Genomic DNA, 25,174 nt, shown 5'->3' on the forward strand with positions numbered 1-25,174 from the left:
TAATTAAAGATCCTTTCTGTAATTATGCTGGTTGCTTTGGAGTGGGAAGGGCCTGGGCAGGATCCAGTTTATTAACCAGGGATTCTGGCAATCTAAGAGGATCATAAAAATCAGAACGATGAAACTTTTAATGTACATAATCGCTCTGATCTGTTAAGAAGTTTTACATAAAACACACTAAGCTTGCATTCTGTTCATAAGTCAAAGTTAAAACATGCTTTGTCTTTTAAACATAATGAATGTTACCTGAGTAGGCATTAGTCAAACTAGCATAAGATTACAATGACTTCACAATCTAAGAGCTCTAAGTAAGTCTGACAGATGAATAAAACCAGCCCAGCTTCAAAAAGGGTTATATTTCATTGAACCCGTCCGACGCTGGGGACCAACTCAAAGTCTTTCCTCTAAGAATAGTTAGCCTTACTCAAAAGCACAATGCATTGACTCAGAATAGTCTTCGCGATTACAGGCCAAGGCCCTGGTAAATGAGTTCAAGCCCAGGCCCTTGAGACAATGCACGTAACGGCCTTGTGCTCCACTTCCAGACAGTCCTTGATGATTTTCCTATTTTTTTTTTTCTCTCTCCTTTTTTTTTTTTTTTGGAGAGACCTTCTCCTGCTATCTGATATTCTAATGAGCGAAAGGCATAGCAAAGTGCTCCACCCCAACCACCCGTGGAACGAGCCAGGAGGATTACTCCAAGAGCGCAAAGTAGGTCAACAAGATGTGAAAACAAAGCATGCGAGGAGAATGAATGGCACGCCACAAAAGAGCGAGCAGGTCTGACACATCGCCGCAGCGCTTTGGCGGGGCTCCACTCCCCCTCAGCACACATCCACCACGACACACATGTGGATCAGTGCCTGACCTGCTTCTCAGCTCCCCGTCTGCGCGAGTGTCTCATAGATGGACAATTCTGACATGTTTTTGAAAGAATATAGGACATGCCAGAAAAAGAAACTCATTAAAAAATAATAACAAAAAAATGAGCCAACTGTGGTAGTACTCTTTGGGACACAAAGCCTACGTCGTGTTGTTGACTAGTAAGATGACTGATTTTCACTTGCTGCAGCCGCAGAGCTGTCAACTTAATATGTTAATTAATTAATACAATTTAATAGGCCTATATAAACAAAACCGAATCTATATAATTACGAAATTCTCATAAATATATTATGATTAATTATATGATTATGATTATCTTGATTAACATCCATTTATTATATGATTATGATTATCTTGATTAACAAGTCAAAATTTGAAACACTGAACTTTTTGTGTGTTCAAGTCCTTCTGGTAAATTTGTTTTATATACGAGTTGGGTTGTAAGTCATAATTGTGGTGTCAGGTGCGTTCAAGTCATTTGGTCAGGAATGAGAAGTATCCATTGCATCCATTGCAGACTGACACGGAAACTCAGGAGTCAGGAATTAAGTAAATTTCCCACTAATTATGACTTTGCGTTAGTGTTCATGTGTGATTAACTTGTAAATACGATCTTTCCAACATTAATTGAATGCACCATTTCTTTACTCCGAGTGTCCGATTTGGGGGCGTGTCAATGAGTGAAAAAGTTTTTTTATTTACAATAAAACTAGCTATAGTGCTATAGTAAGGTACAACTATGCTATAATGTATAACGATTCGATTTACAGCACCATTTCATTTGGATAAAAACATAAGCAAAAAACACATCTGATGCACATCCTTTATTCATCATTTTATAGAAGTCGGGTAAAGGTACACGGTGTATCTTGCTCCGACCAAAGTGACCGAACACATCTGATGTCATAACTTCCCTAAATATGAACTTCCCAGGATGACTTGAACACATCGTTCTACTAAAATCAATTGCTGTCAATTGTGGAAATAAAATAAACAATATATTGTTTTCTTTTTCTGCCAAAATAATGTAATGTTTTGAGTTTAAGTGATTTGATTATATTTACCGATACATTACATATTAACCATCTGACAGGCCTAATTGGATAATAATTATCAGACATTTGAGCCGAAAACATTCAATGCTGCAAAGCCTTTTAACATTGCTATGAGAACTGACTATAGACTCAGTGAAAGCCTGGGAGTGAATAGCTAGATCTGGGATGTTCGCCGGTGACATTTACCCAGCGTTAAATCACACAAAGGGCTAAGATGACCCTCCACCTGATGACTTAGCAGCCCTGGCTCTGAGCACCTCACCCTGCGGTCCTATTCAACTCCAATCCTCATTCGGTCGGCTTTCCTCTAGCATGTATCCTAAATGGAAGGAGCGCACAATGAGAAATGAGATACTTGCCCCATTCAACGTGATCTGTGGATTATAATGTGAGATCCTTCACATGGAGGAGACAGTTGCCCAAGGCAAAATAAATGTGGGACCTCAGCACATTGATAAGAGGTATGCTCATGTAGAGATTAACATAAGCAATTTGTCACAGAAAAGTCCAGCTTTTGATAGGGTTACCCCATTCGAATGTAGGATTATCACATGCCTTTCTCAGGACAAAGGAGAAATATTAACCATTTGTGCCACCGAGATTCAAGGGAGATTTACTCAAATGACATTTTATTGCTAGGAGGAGTCAAAGCATCTTTTCAGAGTGGAATGGAATACCGATTAATATATTCAACATCAACGTTTTTAAAAATGCATTTCGGATTTCATAGTTTGACTATGGTGCATTGGATAAATTGTGAAGCAGGTTATGCGCAGCTCATACATCTCTAACCCTTTAGATTCTCCAAAGCTAGGCCAGTGATTTTCCATGCTTAAGCATTCAGATAAAAAGGGAACAAGGCCAATGAGAATTGGAAGTCCCTTTGGGAAAAATTGGGAGACTGTACATGGGTAAGATGTGAACTGTGGTGATGCCACACATGGCTGCACAATGTGCACACAGTGAGGCCTTTCCTCTGTAAAACGCCAAGTCTTCCGCCCCCGCTCTCCGTTCTGCCACACAAGCGCAGAAAGCCACAGTGTGTCACAACCCTGCACATAATACACTCATGGGGTTACTTATTTCTTTTTTTCTCCATCTCTTTCTCCTCCACTTCCCTCTCATTTGCGGTCTTGAGATCTTTGGCCACATTGCTGTGCCGCATCTAGCCGGCATCTGCGATGTCTTGTAAACATCTGATTATTGTTCTTTGTTATGAATAATAAATGTTTTATTTGAGATATGATTTGATAAGTTCTCCTTTTCACATAGAACAAACAACATAATGCTCCCTATCCACTGAGACCTCAACGGTAGGACGTTTGTCTTTTATTTTCACTGCTTCTTCTTTGGACGCTGAAACCGTGCCAGGTCTTAAGCAGCCATAATAGCAACCTTACTTTCTCTGAAATGTAGTGCCGTATATGTGGGCCGCTTGCATAAACAGCAGTTATTGATCTGCATCGCTCAGGGAAATAACGAGGGTTACATTACGATACAAGGCCTAAATCCACAGGGTGTCTCACCTCAGACAAGCATGCATCCAAAAGCCACAACGCTTCCCCTGGCCAACACATCAGAAGATGGCGAAACCAACTAAAAGCCACTGTCTAAGTATTATGTCCCATTAACCAACTAGTAGGGATATTGACATTCTCGAAACAAAAAACAAATAATTGACACTTTAATGGACAGGAAACACTCCAGTATATATGGACGACAACCACAGGCTAAAACAAGCAATTAACCCCTCTGAGCAATCTGAATGCTTTGCCAAATTACATGTAAATGGAACATCCTAGCACTTAAAAGTGAACAAGAAGATATAGTAAAGAGTCGTCACATTTTTTACTTCACTGAATATTTCTCAGGGTTGGTTTAGTTTTAAAAGTAAACACAATATGGGCACAAACCTACAATAAAGCTATTGAACATTTACACTAATATTAACCATAAAACATGTTGTACCACTACATGGGGTAAGTTGTCACAATGGAAACTGCAGTTAAACATAGACTTCTCAGCAATGATTGAAGCTGTAAAATAATTATGAAATGCAAACTTTTTCTTAACTGCAAAAATATAATAAACAAAAATCCCATCATTATTCTGGCTGTTCTGGCAAACATAATTTTTTATTGTCTTCACTTGTTTTCTCAAAAACTAATTCTAAAATCTGATCATATTTTTTTTCTCCATATTGGAAAAAAAGACATTGATGTATTTGGCACATGCTTTTATCTAAAGAAACTTCCATTGCATTCAAGACATACATTTTATCAGATCTTGCTTTTCCTGGGAATCAAACCCCTGTGTTGCTAGCATCATTCTCTATTTTTTGAGCTACAGGAAGGCCATTTTTCTGTCTGAAACCAACGTATAAACCCACTGCTAGAAAAAAACAAAAAACAGAAAACATTTGTGTATTTGCTGACATTGTGACCACTAACCCTAGTTTCCCCTATGCACCCTCAAAACTTTAGCCTTGGTTTGACCCAGTTCTAGTTAATTAAAAAAAAGCTTAGTGTGACAAAACATCTGTGACAGACACTAACAGGCTGCTGAATAACTTTTTGACAGATTCACTGAATTGTTTTTACAGATATACGCCAAGACCTTTGAACATATTGCTTGAGGAAACGTACATTGTCATATGAAGATAAAGTGACAAAACCTCATCATCAGCATTTCAACAGTAACCTAGACTCGCAGCTTGGTTGTGGGCATCAATTAACACAAGTTATCACGTAGCAATTTTGTGCTATGTTAATAATATTAAATAGTTTGATTTTGTGAGCTACAACAGTCATATTTATATTTTTATGCAGCTGCACATGTAGTGAGTGTTCATCGCGCTCTCACTTCACAATGCCTATTTTCAGCGACTGTGTCAATATTGTGTTAAACAGTAATTTTCCTCTCAATGGTGGCCTCTTTGGCAAGACCAGCAACCTTTGTATTTGAGTCCAAAGGGGAGATGGCAGTTTGCGCTTCTCACCCCATATCCTTGTTTGCACCTGCCTGCCCAGGGAGCCTTTGCTCTTCCTGGTCATTGAAGGTTCAAGGGAAATCAGTGGAATCAAAGGTCATTGTCTCCTGGCAGACCTGATGTTTCCCTTTGTGACCGTCACATGCTGAGGCCAAAGTCTCTTTGTTTTTGCCTCTGCTCTCTGGTCAGGGATCAGTGTTTGAGCCACTAGCCATTTCTAGAATCACAGAGGAAATGGATGTGTTATTTAAACCCATTATTATACTTTAAAGGAAGCACACTTGCATGACTTTGATTTTGCTGTGATAAAAGGATTTTTGGTATCTGAGTGCTGGTAGAATATTCTATAAATATACACAACTGAAGTACAACCAGTTTTTTTTTTTTTTTTCATCTCATAATGTTCTAAACTAATAATAAAACCCACTTATAATGTCGAAAGTATAGTGATATAAGTTATATTCTATAGTATAGTATATTCTACATACCTTTATGCATACAGTATACTCACTTCAAGCAGTATTACAGCAAATCTCAGTTGTGTGATTGTTTGTATTGTTGTAAAATCTAAGCTGTACTATCACATAGCTCTCTATATAAATTTATATATATATATATATATATATATATATATATATATATATATATATATATATATCAAACTTTATCAGCATACATACAGTACACTCACATAGGGTGTTATAGCAAATCTAAACGACTTGATTGTTTGTATCATTGCAAAACAATATTATTGCCCAGCAATTTATGTAAACTTGGATATGTATACATACAGTATATACTTGCATAGGGTGATATATATACTATTTTATCAACCAGATCTAATCTGTTAAATGCTACTATAAGGCATGAAGACATTAAGCTATTATAAGCATTAACATCATGATTTTCTGTAAAGATGCTTTGAAACAATGTGCATTGTGAAGAGTGCTGAACAAATATAAAGACTTTATTTGGATAGTAACTTAACATTTCACTTCAAATCTTTATCTTTAACCATATCTAGTCAGCAAGCTCTGAAAATGTGTCAACATCACACATGAGCAAAAGGTTTTTCTCACAGCTTTTTACACAGCAGTGAAACATGTGACCGTCTTGGGAGGGAGAGGGAATCTACTGTAGTAAGGAGGGGCAGCTGGGATGTTAACATCTCTTTGTATGCAAGAGAAAAACTGTGAAAAACTTGATGGCTGATACTATGTCCCATCAGGATATAGCCCATCTGTAACCCCAGCGGGGCATGTTTACTCCAGCCAGAACTGTTGACTGGTCATATGGGGTCCCAAGAGGTGTGAACTTGGTGTAAAAGCTGTGTCTTCTCAAGGCACAAAAAGGCTGAACTAGGCAGGCTGTGACATAAAACGCTGTTTTTTTTTAAGTTTAATATTTGTCACATTCATTTTTACTATGACAAACTGATTTTAGACTATATTTGTTCTTTTTGATAATGTTTTTGTAATGTCTATGAATTAAAATTCAAAATAACAATGTAACATTTTCTGACACATTTGCGATAGATAGATAGATAGATAGATAGATAGATAGATAGATAGATAGATAGATAGATAGATAGATAGATAGATAGATAGATAGATAGATAGATAGATAGATAGATAGATAGATAGATAGATAGATATTGCTTTATGTAACTTGGAATGGGAAATGGGAAGGAAAAAACACTTATGGAGTAGAGGATTGCAGGCATGAATTTACATCGGAGAGTTCAATCTGAGAGTTATGTGTGATCCTTCTCTGTGCTGCTTACATGTGATCATACAAGCCATGATCTGATTTAAAGCACAGGGTTAGGAAGAGGACAAATAGTTAAGCTGTGGCTTTAAGGGTGGCGTCCATTAGCATTGGGAAGTCCGATTCAACTCAGCGATTCGATTCGCTCGGGTGATTCTTTGTAGTGAGCCGATTAAAACGATTCAATAATTCATTTGAATCATCACTCAAAAGTCTTCCCATGAAGTAATTTTACACTTCTTTATTTTGTTGTTATTGTTATAAAATATAGTTAAATATGGGTAAAAAGCAGCTGTTTATAGCAAAATGTATTATTAATTATATTTAATGTGTCAAATGTTTATTGTGTTATTGTAATCAAACCCACAGATTTTTCATAGTGAGCGCATGGAAAAACATGTTTTCTTTTTATTTTCTTCTCTTTTCTTGTTTAACAGACCACTATAATTAAAATTAAGTTAATTTACTGTCTGCGACTATAGTGTTATTAAAAATGCAAGGAAACATACAGAATCTTTTTTTTTAATTTATTTATTTTTTACCTTTTTAGCTATCTTGAAACTAGCTGTCCTGAGGCCCAGCATAGCATGAATGTTAATTTACTATTTAGTAAGAAATGTAATTATGGTGTTTTGTTGCAACTGTGGTTAACATAATAGACCTTTTTCATATAAAGGTGCGTTTAGGAGATTTACAAACGAATCGGTTCTGCCGAATCATTACAAGAAGGATTCTCTCGCGAATCGGATCTAGCGTCCATGAGGGTAGGAGGAGTGAACATGGCATTGCAGAGTGCCGGGGATACCTTGAATAAACAATTCAGTCAAGCGACTGACTGCAGGACTGAAGAGCACTAGAAAACCGCACATGTGGGGAATAGACGCTGTCAGCCCCATTCACCTTTCCGTTTTTTTTTTTTTTCATCTCAATTGTTCGTAAAGAGAAATATCATATACGCGTCTCCGACTATTCCCTGAATGCAGCATAATTTTCAACGGGATTCTCTTTTTCACCATCCGCGCAGGTAAGGCTGGGTGTGAAAATAAGATTTCTGGTATATTTATATGTTTTCCGTGCATTAGCAGCAAAGCCAGAATCCGCTATGTATATGAATGGCTTGTGCGTATATAAAGCAGGGGATATATGGGGTGGTGGGAGCTGACGTTTCCATTTTGAGTCTTCATTTATTTCATTGAATGTTTACATGCGGGCATGCGCGTATAATATGTGCGTTATTTATTTATCTAATTTTCTTTATGCATGTGATCAAACGATTACATGGAAGCGACAAGGACTTACTTCCTTTATAAGCATCCTATACCATAATTTAAGCTACTCTACATTTATAGAGGGTGCTGGCAAGCACGTGAAATGTGATATAAAAGAGTGTTGTTGTGCTAATAGTAGGCGAGCCGAGTTAAAGCACTAGATACATTGTTACTGTGGTTGTGATAAGAGGATGACTCTGGCACCTTGCTTACCTCATGTTTAGTCTAACCGAGAGTCTTCGAAGTGTTTGTGTGAAATCTTTCAAGTGCTCCAAGATCTTGTATCGAGGAACATTAAATTATTTCACCTGTTATAAATCTTTCTCATGAAATCTAGTGCTTATTCTTTCTGAAAATATTATTGTGTTTAATGGCTTATGAGATGTGTAAGAAGAACATATTACTTTTTTTTTTTTTTTTTTTTTGAGCATGTGGATGGATAGTAGCTACTTAATGTTTTTGGATTTAAAGGTGAACTGAGTATTTTTCTTTTTTTCATTTTTCTAATTAGCAAAGTTTTACAAATTAACTGAACTTTTGAGAAATAGCTTTAAAATTATGGACACCGATATGATGCTCTAGTCATATAGTCTGTGTCTTAAAGTAAATGCTGTTTTATTCGATGTTGAGGTGGTCGCCCCAATGGGTGCAGCCATGTTGATATCACATGACCCGTGGTCATCTCATGCAATTGAGTTATTTCTGTTATTAATAATATTTACTTTATTTTAGACTTTTAAAAAGTAGGTAGGCATTTCGCAACGCATATACATTAAAGAAGAAAAAAAACCTCTGAAATGCCAATGTTGGCCACGGTTCCACGAAGAGAAATCAGCTTCGTCAGCTGTATTACAGCGTGAACCACCAACAACGCACACAAATGCATTGTGATTGAATCCAAGAATATGTATTGTAAGTATTTGTATAGTTAGTTTGAAGCAGAGAAAAACAAAAGATAAACAGATTTAGTGTAGCGGCAGCAGTTAGTAAACATACTACACGCCTCCAGGCCAGTAGGTGTCAGTATAATGTTACTGAGTGTACCTTTTACATATTATACATTTAGGCCTCTGGCTTTTGTTGTGTTTCTCAAATCTGTGTAGAGCTGTGAACAACAACAGGACCTGAAGTATATCATGTTCAGGGTGTTGACTCATAGGTACTTTAGAATAAATATACCTCATGACATTTGACAGTATTGAATGAGCATGGTGCTGTGTCATTAGCCCGGCTGTATATTATGATCTGTAGAGACACTGACTCTCTATGTTCATTTTTATTTTCGTGTAAAGCATGACTAAATCAAAACCGCAGAGGTGGTTCTCTTTTTACATCAGACCTTACTCTGTTTACTCTGGTCTTAAAAAATCCCAAATGTTTGCATTTCGGGAGGAACAGCTTGCTTAAGATCATGATGACATGTAACCCAAAAACCTGACTACCCACTCACATTATGTTAAAGCTTACATTATTACGTTGTGTGGTTTTGTTTAAAATGTTGCTCTTAGCCTTTCTTAAAAGGCTGTGAGGAAAGCTTTTGTAAACGATCTTGTCACTGAAGTCTAGATTAAAAGAGCTGGATATCTTGGATTGTGATAACAGCCAGTTAATACTAATATTTGTGGACTGAATTTCAACTCAAGTTTTCTGTGTTTGTAAATGAATCATTGCTTGTAACATCACTTGTTATTCAAGGGCTAGATCACCCACAAATGAAAATCTTTCAACATTTATTTACCTTCATGTCATTCCAAGACTTTCCTTTTTCTATGGAACACAAAAGATTTAATTTCATACAATGAAAGTCAATGGCATTCCATGTTGTTCTTGACCCCATTTACTTTCATTGCATTGACAAAAGCTGTTCTTTAAAATCTTTTTTGTGTTTCACAAGTCATACAGGTTTGGAACGACTTGATTCGCTAACATTACTGTTCATTTTTGCTTAGTTTTGTTTTTGATTATGCATAGAAGTGCTTGTGGTCTTTTCTGTATATGGTTGGACTCCCAATTGAAGCTCACATAGTCCTTACGGAGATGTTTGCCAACTCTTGCTTTGCTTTTTTATTGTTCTGAATAATATTATGATGTCAGTTCATCGTATTACAAATTGAATTTCAAAGCTCAGGTAACTGGACTTTGACAGAGTATGCGGTTGGCGTAGAGAGACAGAAATACTCCTGTCGTTTTGCACAGGGCGGAACAGTAAATGCCATCTGACCATGTGGAAAGAAAGCCAGGATGAGGAAATGGAGGGATGGAGTGAAAAGGTAAAATGTTTGTGTGTGCGCGTGTCTCCTTATGGATGGCTGGAATGGGTTCATTGTTCATGAGATAATGACAGGATCATCTACCAGACAGGAGGTCACCACGCCCCTCAATCATAACCCATAATTGATTGACCATAATGGAGATTGAAGTACATTATTCATAGTTTGCGAGGAAAAAAATTACAGCCAGCGCACTGTGAGATCGGGGTCAGATAAATCAGGAGGATAGGTGCGTGCGCAAGCAACGGCTTGTTGAAGAGACAACCGGCTGAACGTGATCTTGTAAACATCAGAGATCAATGAGATCTCAGCAGTGCACCAGCTTTTAAGAAAAAGACATTTACAGTGCCTCTTAAATTGGCTCGTGTTGTGGTCCGTGAGGAGGGGGGGTGGTTAAAAAAAAAGACAAATGCAAGCAAAGAGTCCTGTATTAAACTAATGGCGTAAGCAAAAGTGGAGGGCAAAAGGAAAGAAGCATCTTAAATCATGTCTCCGTGTGCCAGCTCATCTATCAGCAGTACACCACAGAAATGATTTTTCCATCTGTAGAATAGAAATGTCAGCCCGAGGCGAGCGATGTGTATCAGTGATGTTTTTATAGAGTAGGCCAATATTAGGTATGCGATTTATGGCATGTGTGCAGCTATCCTTAACTTCGCATGCATTAAGACTCTCAGAAATCAGGAGCCAAACTTAACAGGTTGGGTTTGAATGCATTTCCTTAAGATTTATGGATTATTTGAGCTTTTTCTGCACTAAGTCCGTAATCTACTTTTTTACAGATTCCTATTTAGTTTTATAGACACGTGCCCACAGAAGGTTCCACAAATTTCTGTAGAATTGGAATGACGGTCATTCATAAAGTTCTACACATGCTTCACCCCTTACATATTCTTTTGTGATATTTTCTAGGACATTTGATTATGGATAGTTGATGTATTACATGTCCATTGAGGTTTCAGCATCAAGATTTGAGGTTAAAGTATGTATGTATAAGCGCTGTGACTAGTGAGCATTTCTAGTGCACTACAGAACATTGGCCTCGCTATAACAATAACACAATGTAGAGGTTATGTATTTATGTGTGCCCAGACCACATAAGTTACATGAGTGTAACGCCCACATCTTAACAGTCAGTCAACAACTAATGCATAGAACCAAGTCTCTGCCCTACATTTTTAATTTTTTGATAATCATTTTTCGTGTGTACATCACAATACATAAGAAACGATCGCCCACTTCCGTTTCCTCGCGACTTTTACAGTTTTAGAGGGACTGTAGTATGTCAATGTCCCAGAAGTATTTTACGGCAGCTACCCATTTGCTTTCATATACCAATAAAAGCTCCATTAAACACATTTTTACCATATTAAAATCCATAGCATAGAATTTTGCACATTTTCCTCCAAAATCAGTGTAGAAAATGTAAAAAGCTCCTGCAGATTCCATCTGGGCCTATTTATAAGTAAATGTCACCGACGCGACTTTTACAACTTTCACTCTTTTAGTTGGTTTGGATGTTGCTGATTCTGCAAATATTTTCCAGAAATATTCACCAAAACCACTACATTTTGGTCCTGTAGTCAGTTTTGAATTAGAACGGCGGGTTGAGCCGATCATTTCCAACATGTATTGCCCTGGCTCCTGTGTCTAGGTCTCTAGACAGCTTTAATGGCCGTGGGGATAAAGGTTTTCGCAGGTCACCGTGTGGCAGGATCAGCATAATTGAAGGCTTGAGAGGACGCAGTAGGGGCGATAGTTAAATTGGACTTAAGACTGTTATTCAATGGTGTCTTAATTTAACCACCCTGGGTTATATGAAGCAAAGCCCACTGAGAAAAGTGGCTCACTCGAATGCCAATCATTCCTCGCCGATCCTGAGACTTTTGAAGGTTACAGGGCTGTCTGTGGCTGGGCTGACGGATTGATGTATGTCCCCTGTCGAGCAGAGAATTCAGAGTCCAAGGCCGCCGCAGTGCTGTCCTATTAGGGGGGATTGTCCTTCACAACTTCTTAGCCGCCTGTCCTTTCTGGAGCCTACAGAGCTCAGGCAAGGGCATTGTGTCTGCTACAATAAGCTGAGCTGTGGAGTGCTTCACCCTCACATAATTATATGGCTTTAATGCAAGCATCTTTCACTGTTCATCCACTCACACCAGCAAGCGCAAAAAGAGTGGCGTTGTCAGAGAGAGTCGCTGGATGTATCCCTACTTCATTATGACTTGCTCTTCAGGGGGCTTTTTTAGAAATTAAATTGCTTTGGCAATTAACTAAAAGGGGATTTTTAGAATTTATGAATGACTGAGAAGATTGATATATGGCGAGAGAGGACAGCAGCATGTGAGCTGGACGTGAGGCTGAGGTAATGGATTTATCGCCACGTTGAGAGCCGCATGAAAGGCGCAAGAACCACTGTACCCACTTTTTGGGACCATGATGGTCTCATGATCGTACTCTTTTGGCGCTTTTCCACTGCGTGGTATGACTCTGCTCGGCACGGCTCGGTTCGACTCTGTTTGACTCTGTTTGCGTTTCCACTGCAGTTTAGTACTGCTTTAGAGTGGGCGGGAATATTCACATGTCGTATAGTTGCTGCGCCTTTTTCAGGAGCCTCTACTCCTGAAAAACATTTTCATTTTCAGCTCTCGCTGGATCCGCTCCTAGGCTATCAACGAGAGGACAGTCTGTACTTCCTCAACAGACAACGAAACAGCCATTTTTGGTTGATTTAAAAAAAAAGGTGCGCTCATTCAAAACAGTTGTTCAATCCTTCGCTGGCTGTGCTGATTTAAATCTAGCGGGTCTGTTGTGTCTCATGTGGCAAGTTTGCAGTGACGATTTTCTCCGGCCAATCAGTGATCAGCAGAGTTTACAAGTCATGTTTTGGTAACAGTACGGTTCGCTTGGAACCTCAACTGAGGTGGTGCTGAAAAAAGTACCAGGTACTGTACCCAGTGGAAAACCTCCCAAAAGTGAACCGTACCGAAACCATACCGTGCCGTACCATGCAGTGGAAAAGTGCCATTTGTTTTGAGACTGGTTTCTGCCAGGTACTGTGAAAGTAAAGTCTTTCCAAGGAGCTCTGTGGCGACATTACGACACGGGTGATTTAACCGGCTGCATTTTTGTGTACCCAGTTCGATAAGATATGAGGTCATGCTTGCTAGATGTCGTTAGGAAAATCTAATCCAACGGTTGCCTGCCGAGACAAAGACGGCTCTGTGGTGAGCAGATCAAGAAAATAATGCACAGCTTGAACTTAGACCTTCAAGGTGTTTCTTAAGAGTTAATTAAACAGAATTCATTGCCTGGTAATCTATAACATATGGTTAGAAAAGATTGTGTCACCACTTTGAATACAAACGCTGGGTATTACCGTCTTTTCAGAGTTTAGATTAGGGAAGGATGGTTTGATGATATATTATGTGCCACGGTGGAAATGTGTCAGCTGGTAGATATTCTGCTGTACTGTTTATACTGTGATTATATCCAGCCTGATTTTAAACCGATATATGTGCGTATATATTTTATTTATCATTTTTAAGACTTCAAATGTGGCTCATTAAGTCATATTTAAAATGTAATATTCTTTTTCACTCAAGTGTTAGAGTTTGTAATTGTTCCATATTATTTATTATCCAAACTATATTTAGCCTGATTTTGAAAAAGTATATGTACGTAAGATTATTAATATCTGTCTGTCGGTCTGTCTAGTGACTATGAGTTTGGACTTTCGACACAGAGGGAAACAAATTTTCTTTCTGCTTTATTTTCTAATAGTTTCTCCATTCTTGACAGTCACTCTCAGTTTTCTCGAATGGGTCTCTCTACAGCTAGTAAATGAACTTCTTATTGCCAGAGGCACTGAGAATGAGAGGGAACACCATGTTCAGCCAAAATAATATGTTCTTTAAAGACATTTAATATTTTCTTGTATGCTTTGCTCATTTCAGAGTTAAATACCATGGCTATTATTTCCGAAGGCGGCTGAAACTGAAAAATAGATTGTGCTGTTATCAAGAAAGATATTACAGACAAGTTCTGTGGCAGTACGGGCATCACAGAGAAGTGTTCAAGGTTTTTGAAAATGTTTGAACAGTCAGACAGTTCATGGTCAAGGGCTGTTTAGCGTGAGTGTCTGGAAAGTCCTCTGGCCATGACTTGGCAGAGAGCGAGCGGTGATGGGCAGCGGATCCACCGCGCTAAAGCATAAACTGGGCTAATCTGTTACTGAGCAACAGCAGGCACCCCTTCACAACACGTTGTGGGTGTGTAGTTCATGCCGTTACCCGGGGGATGAGGTTTTGTTGAGTTCAGCTCATGGCACATTTTTTTGGCATAGTCTGGTTGCCCTCCGTGTTTGGACTGTGGAAGGAATCTGCGGTGATGGAGAGACAGAAACACAAGGGACAGCTGGGTAAACATTACAGTCCTGTGTTTTCAACATGCCACTTTGATATGTTAATTCTTGGTGCTTTTGCATCACTAGAGAGGTGTAGTCTTTTTGTTGTGGTCGTTTGTGCTTTGTTTAAAGGTTTTATTGGCGCTTTGAACAAAAAGTGTCACCTCATTCATCACAAAGGGGCAGCTGTTTTTCCATTTGATAGTCATCAGTAAATCTGAACATTACCCTTCCCCCAAGTAGCGCATACTAAAGACAGCAGCTCTGCAAGACCTTGGAAGTGGCGGACACGTCTTGGTCACACTGTTGAGGATGACGCTATTGTCACCCTCGCGCATGGCCTTAGACCTGACCCAGAGGGCCAGATTGTTTCCCACCAGGCTGAGATAATTATCATCCAGGCTGCTTTGGAACAGCACTTTACTGTTCGTTGGTGTATTTTTAGTGGGCATCTCCAATAATGGGGGCCGAAACCTGATCCAGCCTGCTCTGTTGAGTGGATTAAGGCCATTTGGCGGTAGTGTGTCATCCCCAGTTCAAGGTTGACATCCACTTTAGGAGTCACACCAAGGTCAAGCACGGTTTAATAAGCTGTTTTGTCAGGTCGGGACACATGATCTTGCCTCGACCAGTGATTTGGGTTAATTATGAACAATGATCTCGCCGGAGCTGAGGTGAAAACAAGGCTCCAGGAAGAAAGCTGTGTGTGTCAGATCACCTGAACACATGATTTGTTATTTGTGGAAGGTAATAGCCTCAAGTAAAGTGTTAGGCCAGGCTATTTAAGATGAACTGAGGTGAAAGTGATCATTATTATCATTTAGGGTGGGTAGGTGACAGTAAATGTGCTGTGATTTTGAACTTTCTATTCATGGTATAATATTGAAAAACTGAAATGTGTCACAGTTTCCACTAAAATATCAAGTAGCACAACTGTTTTTAACATTGATAATAATAAGAAATGTTTCTTGAGCAGCAAATCAACATATTAGCTGAAGACTGGAGTAATGATGCTGAAAATTCAGCTTTGCCAATAGATTTTATTTTACAATAGAAAGTACATAAATTGTAGTAATATTTTAAAATATTACTGTTTTTGCTGTATTTTTAAAAAAAAATTTGTATCAAATAAATGCAGCCTTGGTGAACATAAGACTTCTTTCACAAACATTTTTACCCAAGTTTACAGCCCCAAAGTTTTGAACAATAGTGTATAATTGAGAATTTATGCAATATGTTAATAAGATATTATAATTTTGTTATTTATTTTATATATATATATATATATATATATATATATATATATATATATATATATATATATATATATATATATATATATATATATATATATATATACTGTTTTTTAGATGATTGGATTTAAAGCTGCAGTCTGTAAGTTTTGCCTCTTTGTCACCATCTCTGTTTGAAAACCTGGAATTGCAGCTCTGTGCAGAATTATCTTCTGTGCGCAGGGTTGTGATCCAGTGTTCCGGCACAGCTCCAGCGCGGACGAATCTAATTTTTTGAAGAGTATGTGTGTCAGTCACTGCACCGGTGTGAATACTGTACTCAGGAATCACAGATTCTAGCCTACGTCTTGGAATATATGACCCAAATAAGAATTTTCACCGTATATTGCCATTTGAACAAGCAAGTAACAAGTCTGCCACGTTTGTTCTGACCAACTGAGGAAAAAAGCATTACAATAAATCACGCTACCAATGGTGACTAAATCTAACGATCGGTTAGTTCACATCTAACCATGCAAATTATTATTATTGTTATACTTTATTCTCAAATTATTAATGTTAACAACATCAGCATTGCGTGACTATGAGTATAGTGTGTATTAGCGTGTAGATTTAAATTTCTGTACAGTCTAATATAATTGTCATGCCATTCGAATTTCATATTAAGAAATTCTTTTAACCCAAAAAGCAAACTATGCTCCCTTCGAACTGGTTTTCTTTCAAATACAAATCTTATGTAATCCCAGGCTTTCTGTAATCAGAAGCACATTTAAAACTGGAATATAATTTAATTTCATTCACATGTGTTTCATAAACACACAATCCTTTCTGGATTACAATCCGCCATCAAAATGATACATTTAATTATTCTAGCTGCTGTGAGAAGGCTATAAAGGCTATAAACGATCATCCACCTGCAGGATCCTCACATGCGATATCCTAGAAGCCGGGACAACTTCTTTATGTTTACACACGTGATGCAGTAATGACGTAATGATGCAGTGCCATGCTCAAATTTCCAGCCAAAACCTACCCATACCACTCAAATTAGAAAACATTATTATAAGCTAACCGTTGTGAATCGGGCTAAAGTAAGGCGATAGTTTTGAACACTGGCTAGTTATGTACTTTCTCAAAAACGGACTTACGGACTGCAGCTTTAATAAAACCATATAGTATTTTATTTATTTTTTATTATTATTTTTTTTTAATTAATTAATTTTTTTAAATGTAGTGACCTCCTCATTATTTTGTGTGTGAAATAAAAATTATATTTTATTCATGTATATGATTGGGTTTCCACACATTTCCACAGAAATAATTTATGAATCAGCTGTCAAAAAGCCCATATTGGTAGTTAAAGAAGTTGAATATTCGGAAGGACATGTCCTCTGTACATGATGAGAGCCTGGCTATTTAAATTCCCCTGATCCAAGACAGATTAACATGACCTTAAGTGTTTTATGATGTTTCCCACCACCAAAGTTTTGTTCTAAAATGTCATTACAGAAAGAGGATTTTCTAAAACCTCCTACTGAAAACTTCAGACGCTTAGAAAAAAAAAGAAAGAAAAAAGATAGATTTGGTCCTTTCTTCACCATGCTAGATGGGCAGACTGATGTGATTGTTCTTAGCACAAACCTCATGGTAACTTTTTTGCTGTGCTGTGTTCATTTGTGGCATCAGCAGAAAGGAACTAGAACACAGAATCAGAACTGCTACGCTAGGGTAGAATTATTTGGGCCAAAGTGCACAAAATGGAGGCCACTTGTTGGATTGTCAAATTTTGCTGATAGCAGAACCTTATTGTTTTAATCTGCACATAGGAGTTTTTTGTAGGCGTAAACATCTACATTTTGACACTATTGACTAAGTTCTGGTCTCACTAGCACAGTATGTTACATAAGATGGGATAAGTTGTATTAGGAGCCCACTTACACGCAAATCGATCTGTTTTCAGAGCAAATCTAAGGGGATTTGTGATAATCTAAAATGACAGTTACGACCTTAATACCCTTTTGATACACATCGTTGTGACCCTGTGCGAACCAGACCTTAACTCCGGTCAACTGCAGTGACACAATTTCACACATGCTTCAGTTAACCTCCATTTTATGCACAGCAGGCTGACAATTTTCATCTTTTATGTGCCATTTTGTTGCTTATGCAATTGTGGTTTGCCTGACATTCGCATCTAGGCGCCTCTGATTTAGCTGGCCTGTTTTTTGAAGCGATATGCACTTTTTGTGGTTTGACCTCGCTGATTAGGAGGAGATTAGAGCTGACCTGAAAACATTTGAATGGCGTAAATAAGGGCAATGATATAATTGGTGCTCGGGTCTGCTCATCCACCATCCGCCCGCTCGGTTCGTGTGGGTGGCGAGGCTAGCAAGGAGAGCTGAAGGTGATAAAACATCCAAGTTGCCTGTAAATGAGATGAAGACTGGAGCAGCACCGGGTTCAGCCATTAAACATGTTTTATAGCAGCCCTGCGTACTCTTTCCCCCCCCTGAGGTGCACACACGTAAACCTATCTATCAAAGGGAATTGACCTGCGTTTGAGTGATCACTTCACAAGACCTGCTGTTGTCATGAAAACATTCGCATGTCCTCCATGTTCACGCCCACACCCCTAGTTCGCACTAAAAAAGGGTGTACCTCCTCAAAATATGATTGCGATTGCTCAAATTTCGAAACTTTGAACAAATGTGGCACTTGAAAGTTACCTCATCGAAAAACGATACTATTATAGCGTATAAAACCCAAAATATGTTCATTTCGCAAACATTTTGTTGTGGGCTAGCATCCAACAGGCTATTAGCACGCTGAGCTGCCGTATTTCACGTTTGAGTGACATTTATTTCTCTTTAACGCAATCTTCCTCAGTGTTCCCAACCGGTTCGCCTGTATTCGGCGGATGCCCTTGTATGCCCTCGGTAACAGCGGATAGTGAAGCTGCCCTCTGAGCTCGTGGAACAAAGCAGAAAATAAAGTTGCTGCCTGCAAAGTGCTGCAGTGGGTGGCTTTAACATTCCCATCCACTTTGAGCTCCCGCTAACCTTGCTGAGCTCTGACATCATCCTGGAACAATGTCAGATCCATGTAGATGAATATAATTAAACAAGCGCTTATCATCCAGCCGGGGAAAGTTTAGTGGCAGGTCAACCATGTTTGCCTCTCTCTCGGCTGAAGGTCGGACGAGGGTTAGACAGGCAGTTTGCAGGCTGGAAGGTATGTGAAAGACACAAAACACAGACTAGGCCAACACAAGAACATTTTCCAGAGCACAAAATGTCTATTTTTACACTAGCTCGTTATTTACATTGAGCTCTGTCGGGCCAGACTATAATGGAAAATTGAGTACCAATGTAAAATTTACCACAGTATCTACAGTTTCCTCAAATTCCACACTTATTATAAGTATGAAACCAAAAAGTAATTTGTGATCTCTAATATTGTTGTATAAATATAGTTGCAACCAGGCTTGGGGAGTAACGGAATACATGTAACGGCGTTACGTAATCAGGATACAAAAATCTAGTAACTGTAATCAGTTACAGTTACATCGTAAAACAAATTATTCAGATTACAGCTACATTTTGTAAAAAGTGGGAATATTATCAGGATTACTTTTGTTTCATTTAAAATTAAATGAATTAGTTTTTTTTGACATAATAACAATATATTTAGCGCTGCTTCGTCATTGTTCCTGGTTCTTTTGACACTCATACTGACTCACGTGAGCCACCTGCTGGTGCGTGCGCAAATAACACCCGTCTACAATTATTCTCCTCAAACGCAGGATGAGACACTGCTACAGTTAATTACGATGCTTCCTGCTGGGAAAAACGTTTTCATGTCTGGAAATTTCACAGTTATTTTGTCTTCAAAAAGGATAAAGTAAATAACATAGTTGTACAGCGTAGGCTATGCATGAAGACTCTTGCTTTAACAAAGGCTACTCAACCATCTTGAACATTTGCAGGTACAACTAGCATGGAAATCATCATGTTAGCTAAAATTTTGTGTTTGTTAGTGATTTAAAATTTCATGGTGTGCATGATAATAATAAAAATTAAACAGTAAAACTAAACTGTATATCCACTAGATGTCTGCATAGCCTTTTAAATAAATATATAAATTAGATGGTGAAACAAGACACGATTTTTAATAGTTTAAAATAGTTTTTACTATAGTTTTTATATTAGTACTATTACTATTAGTTTTAATTTTAAAGTCATAGTTAAATAAAATTAGGCTACTTGGATATTGCATATTAGACTTTTACATGTGTAACTAAAAGGAATCCAAAAGTAATCAGATTACATTACTTTCATATTGTGATACTTGGATTACGTTACTGAATACTTTTTTGATGAAGTAATTTGTAATTGTAACGGAATACATTTTAAAAGTAACCCTCCCAACCCTGGTTGTAACAATAACCAAAGTCATTGCGTATTTTAGTGAAATCTATGGCATTTAAAAAGGTTTTAAAGGGGTCCTATTATGCTTTTTCACTTTTTGAACTTTAGTGAGTGTGTAGTGTGTATGTTTGGGCATAAAAACATCTACAGAGTTACAAATCTCAATGAGATATTTCGTTTTAAAAAAATCCCTTTTCAAGAAATACAAAGAACAGCTCGTTTGGACTACAAAGTTGTTTTCCTGTATCTGTATCTGTTTTCCTGTTTTTTTATATCACAAAGTGGCCCATTAGAATATCATTAAAATAAATCCTGCCTACTGAAATTCTAATGGTTGGCTGGTGGGGAGAACGCTTGGTTGAGCACTGCACGTTTCAAAATCGAAACCCGGTGCGGGGTTTTTTATATCACTGTATTTCTGGAGGAAGCCGACTGTCTTCAGAATATTTTGGATGTCGTTTTAATTTCATCTTGCATGTAATGTCTGATAAAGCAACGTTTGTGAGTGGAGCTCTGCTTTGTGTACAGCGTTACCGGGGAAACCTCGCTCTCTGCCGCTCCAACAGTGCCTCCTGCTGGCAGAGAATTAATTTGCATATATATGTCGCCACAAATAGTGTAACTCTGTGGGACTATAAATAAATTCAACTGTATAACAGTTTCACTGCAATTCATGTTATAATGTTAGAATTAAATAACAATAAACATAATATATATTACCGTTGCACTTATCTGTACATAGTAAATGCAGTTAATTTTAAGCTGTTGACATCCTATCTAAAATGTGATTTAGCCAAAAAAACAATAACGTTACTACTTTAATATGTCTTGCAATATCCGTGCGTGTAAGGGCGATCCTCTTGTTCAATATTATCAGGGTCTGAATCCAGCTGCTTTGACAAGGGGCGGGGCAGTACTGAAATACCGTCTAAGCTGTTCGCCAATCACAAGGCACTGGGACAGCTAACCAATCACAACACATTTCGAAGGCGGGCCTTCATCAAACCTGGAACTAATCGAGCCGTTTGTGTCAGGCTGGGGTAGAAAGGTATTGTAATAATGTAAACTATATGAAAAATAAGGCGATTTTCGAACCACCAACCACGACAGCATGTTCTTGTACACCCCCAAAACAAAATCAAGACTTTGTAAAAGAGCATAATAGGACCCCTTTAAGACTTAACAAATTATATAATAAGTCAAGCCAATTAAGTAGTGTGTAGGTAATCATATTAATTACCTGATAGAAATTAATCAATATATGCTAAAAACAACACAGTCAAGGTAATTCAATATCGTTGTTTTGGCAGTGAAAGCATTGAATAGATATTTCAAGTGTTAGAAGTCAATATATTGTTTGTTCTATTTCCATATCAGTGAACATAAACCAATCACTGGCTGACAGTTCACAGTAATGTTTTGCAATTGATTTAGTTGTTCTGCCCATGGTAGACTTGGGGTGTTTATACACTAGACATGTTATATTCTGTCTGCTATGTTTTAAAATAGATGGTCTATGTAAAGTACCTTCTTTGGTTGTTTGACAGCATCTGATGCCATTTGGGTCACATTTAAGACGATGTTTTGAAGTTTAAAGTAGTTAAACTTTTTTACAAAATCTTCTTGAGTTACATTCTACGGCACTCCATCCAGCTATTTTTGAATGCAAGAATAATGTGATCTGAAAAGTTCACAGGTTTTTATCACATATTTAAAAAATTAGCTTCAAATCCTCAGCCATGCTGTTTACACTATATTTTAGTGTGAATTAAAATAGACCACATTAACATATAGGTGACTATTGATGTTGATGAGTTGAAATTGAGAACTGTAACAACAAGCACCATTTGCTACCTAACAAGTGAGTAAACGTGTGGCTCCAGAATGAGGCAACCTGTCACAGCCAAAGCCACGGTGTTAGGTCTCGGCTTTGAATTCTAGCGAGTTCCAGCGAAACCATTTGCTTAAGATAGCATGAGGCACAATATGTTACTTAATAAGGCAAGGGATTTTTAGAGTCCTCCGCCATTAGCCGCTGAAATAATCTCTTCCCTGAATGGGAAAAGGCAGCAGTGAAGGGAGTAAAAACGAGTGTGCTGCATAGCCTTTGGATAGGAGCAGTATTTAATTAAGATCAGCCTGTCTCACATACATGCTGGCTGATAAGGGCTCCAAAGCACATCTGGCAATATGAGAGCTTGATCTCTCTTCACTGGGGTTAATGAAGGTGGTCTCTGCTGAGTTATGTGATAAAACTCAGCTGAACTTTTCTTTTGTCCGGTCAAAAAAAGTGGAAGACTATATGTGACCTATTTTCTCCAGCACAAAGCAAAGAGTCCCAGTGAAATAAGTTTAAAGGGCTTGGAATGGAATTCGGAATCTTGTGGAATAGAATTACATTGATCTGAAAGGTTATTACAAATATAAAAATATGACATTGATTCAGTACCGTCTATAGGAAATATTTCTAGAGTGTAAACCACACTGACTGGGCGATATATTTAATATTCTTTTTTTTTTTCCCAAGTGATGATTTTGATAGGTATGCAAATTATGATTATGCAATGATTTTAATACCCTTATATGACCTAAAGTTTCTATCCTCATATCATATACACAGAAATGTAAAGGTATTCACGGCAACCCATCAAAATAAAAGTTGGTTTACCTTGAAGTCATTGTGGCAGAAATAGCATGCATTACTATTGTTCAGTAGAATGTATGTAAAAGGCTACTACTAAAATTATTAATACCTTATTTTTAAGGGATTATCATACAATATTTCTTCAATGTTTTTAATTGTAATATTAAATTCCCTTTATTTTCCAAAAAATTAAATTTGTTTAATTTTCATTAATTAAAAGATAAATTAAATGAATGTTTTTAATGCCTTAAAAATTGTAAATACACAACACATTTTCTGAGGGGGAAAAAATCATAGGGCTATTGTAAGAATAAATGAAACTTGTTTTTATGGTTTCAAATAATTAGACATGCTAAAACACAGAATTTGGTAACAATAAAACATAAGGTTGGAAAAAATAAAACATTTCATAGGGCCCTAAACATGTCATTTTTATTCAACTTTTAATAAATTGATGTTAAATTGTTTGTTTCATGATTTTAATTAATTAGACATGCTTTTTGATTAATAAAATGTAATTTAACCATTAAAAAGGAGTCCAGAAAAGTTAAAACGGAAGAAAAACGGAATCCCATACTTGTTGCCCAGTATTTTGGGCTGCTGCTTATGTTATGTGATGTTGCCCTTAGTATTAAAGGGTAAGACAGACTAACTAATCAGCCTTTCCATTTTGTCCGTGAACATAACCTCTGATCTCAGGGTCACCTAGTCTCGGTTCCTTATCAGGAACCCTGGCAGTTATTCAGCCCATTGCCACATGAGAAATGGATACCACTATGCTGAAATATCCTTACAGCGTATTCCTTTTAAGAACAAGGATTCTTGTTCTTAAGGAGCCTACATGTTCGCCAATTTCAACATTAACAATCTCTGTTTTTTTACTTCTTGTCACGGTATGTGTCTTGAGTGTTGTGAAAGGCAAATGTGTCCTAGCATTCCAGTGACTTGTGTAAACTTAGCTCCGCAGGCCAACCTGCATGCATAGTATCTTCAGATAAGATATCTGGCAGCATGTTTTCAGCCATACCAGGCTGGGATGATGAACAACGCTAAATTCCGTCCCCTCCTGATCACCCTCCTGAGGTTAAACTAAAAACCGCTCTATGCAGGCTGAAGCACACCCAAGTGCAGGACAAGAACAGCTGGGTACCAGTCCAGCCACGATTGGCAGGGTGTAGGGTTTCATCTGCCGAGGGGGTCAATTCTACTTCCTCGGAAGGGGGCCCGGGCCTCTGAGAATCTGTCATCGTTCACGTTGTAAAAGCTCTGCATGTATCTGTTTTTGACCTCCCAGAAAAAGCCACCTATCTAGGGTGAGCATCTACGAAGTGTTAATGCAATAGCGTTCAGAGTAGTTCATACCATTCTTCGAGGTGGCAGGGTGAAATTATTAAAATGGTTAACATTTAATTAGCAAAAAAAAAAAGGAAATTTCTGAGCTGAAATTAAGAATTCTGGATGTAATATATTTTTTTAAATATTATAATAAATATAAATATTAATCAATTATTCTTAACAACTGAATTTAACTTTTTAATTGTCAATTTAAAGTAATTCCTTTTAAATGCAATTAGTGTTTTGATGTGCTTTATTTTTCTTCCCAAAACTAATAAATAATATTTAAGCCATTTTTGGCTAAAATGACCAAAAATGCCTCCTTTATGTAATTGCGTGGCATGCATTTCACTGTTATGCATGGCAACCAAATTAGGTGTAATTACATAAAATGGTTTACATTTACTTCAAAATATACAATAATTAACAATTACATTTTATGGCTTAAATTCTGATTGCGATTATTATTTAAAATTAATATTTTAGTTCATTATTAACAATAAATTGTGAATTTGCTAATTTTTTTGGTAAAGCCAATCATTTTGATATTTATTATTATTATTCACATTATTATTAATTGATCAACATTTTTTTTTTTTTAACCCAAACCAAAAATATTTTGATCAATATTTTAGCCTTTTTTAATTTTAACCATTTTTGGCCAAAACATCGTGGCAGAAAGGGATGCACCTCAACATTTCCGCACCTCCTTTATGTAATTGGGTGGCATGGCATGCATGTCTCTGTTATGGATGGCATTCGAAGCGGAGAAACACTACATCAGTGTGCGTAAGCTATCTGACCTCCTTTTAAGCTCCCTTATACTTCGATTCCCTCCCATGTGTCATCTCTTAGAGGATGCACTGCCTTCATATTGCA

General features: G+C 37.5%; 1 protein-coding gene and 1 long non-coding RNA gene across 2 annotated transcripts in view; one reads left to right on the plus strand and one right to left on the minus strand.

Annotated features, from left to right (window-relative positions):
- LOC131554094 (uncharacterized) overlaps positions 1–25,174 on the minus strand; it is a 55,649-nt gene that overhangs the window by 7,293 nt on the left and 23,182 nt on the right. The gene's annotated exons all lie outside the window — the stretch shown is intronic.
- The window catches only part of nrip1a (nuclear receptor interacting protein 1a), a 39,363-nt gene continuing 20,786 nt past the window's right edge, over positions 6,598–25,174 (plus strand). The window contains exon 1 of the mRNA XM_058799166.1: positions 6,598–7,720. The gene's annotated coding sequence lies outside the window, so the exon portion shown is untranslated. The remainder of the gene's footprint in view (positions 7,721–25,174) is intronic.

The sequence above is a fragment of the Onychostoma macrolepis genome, chromosome 15 (assembly GCF_012432095.1).
Source record: "Onychostoma macrolepis isolate SWU-2019 chromosome 15, ASM1243209v1, whole genome shotgun sequence".
NCBI lineage: Eukaryota > Metazoa > Chordata > Actinopteri > Cypriniformes > Cyprinidae > Onychostoma > Onychostoma macrolepis.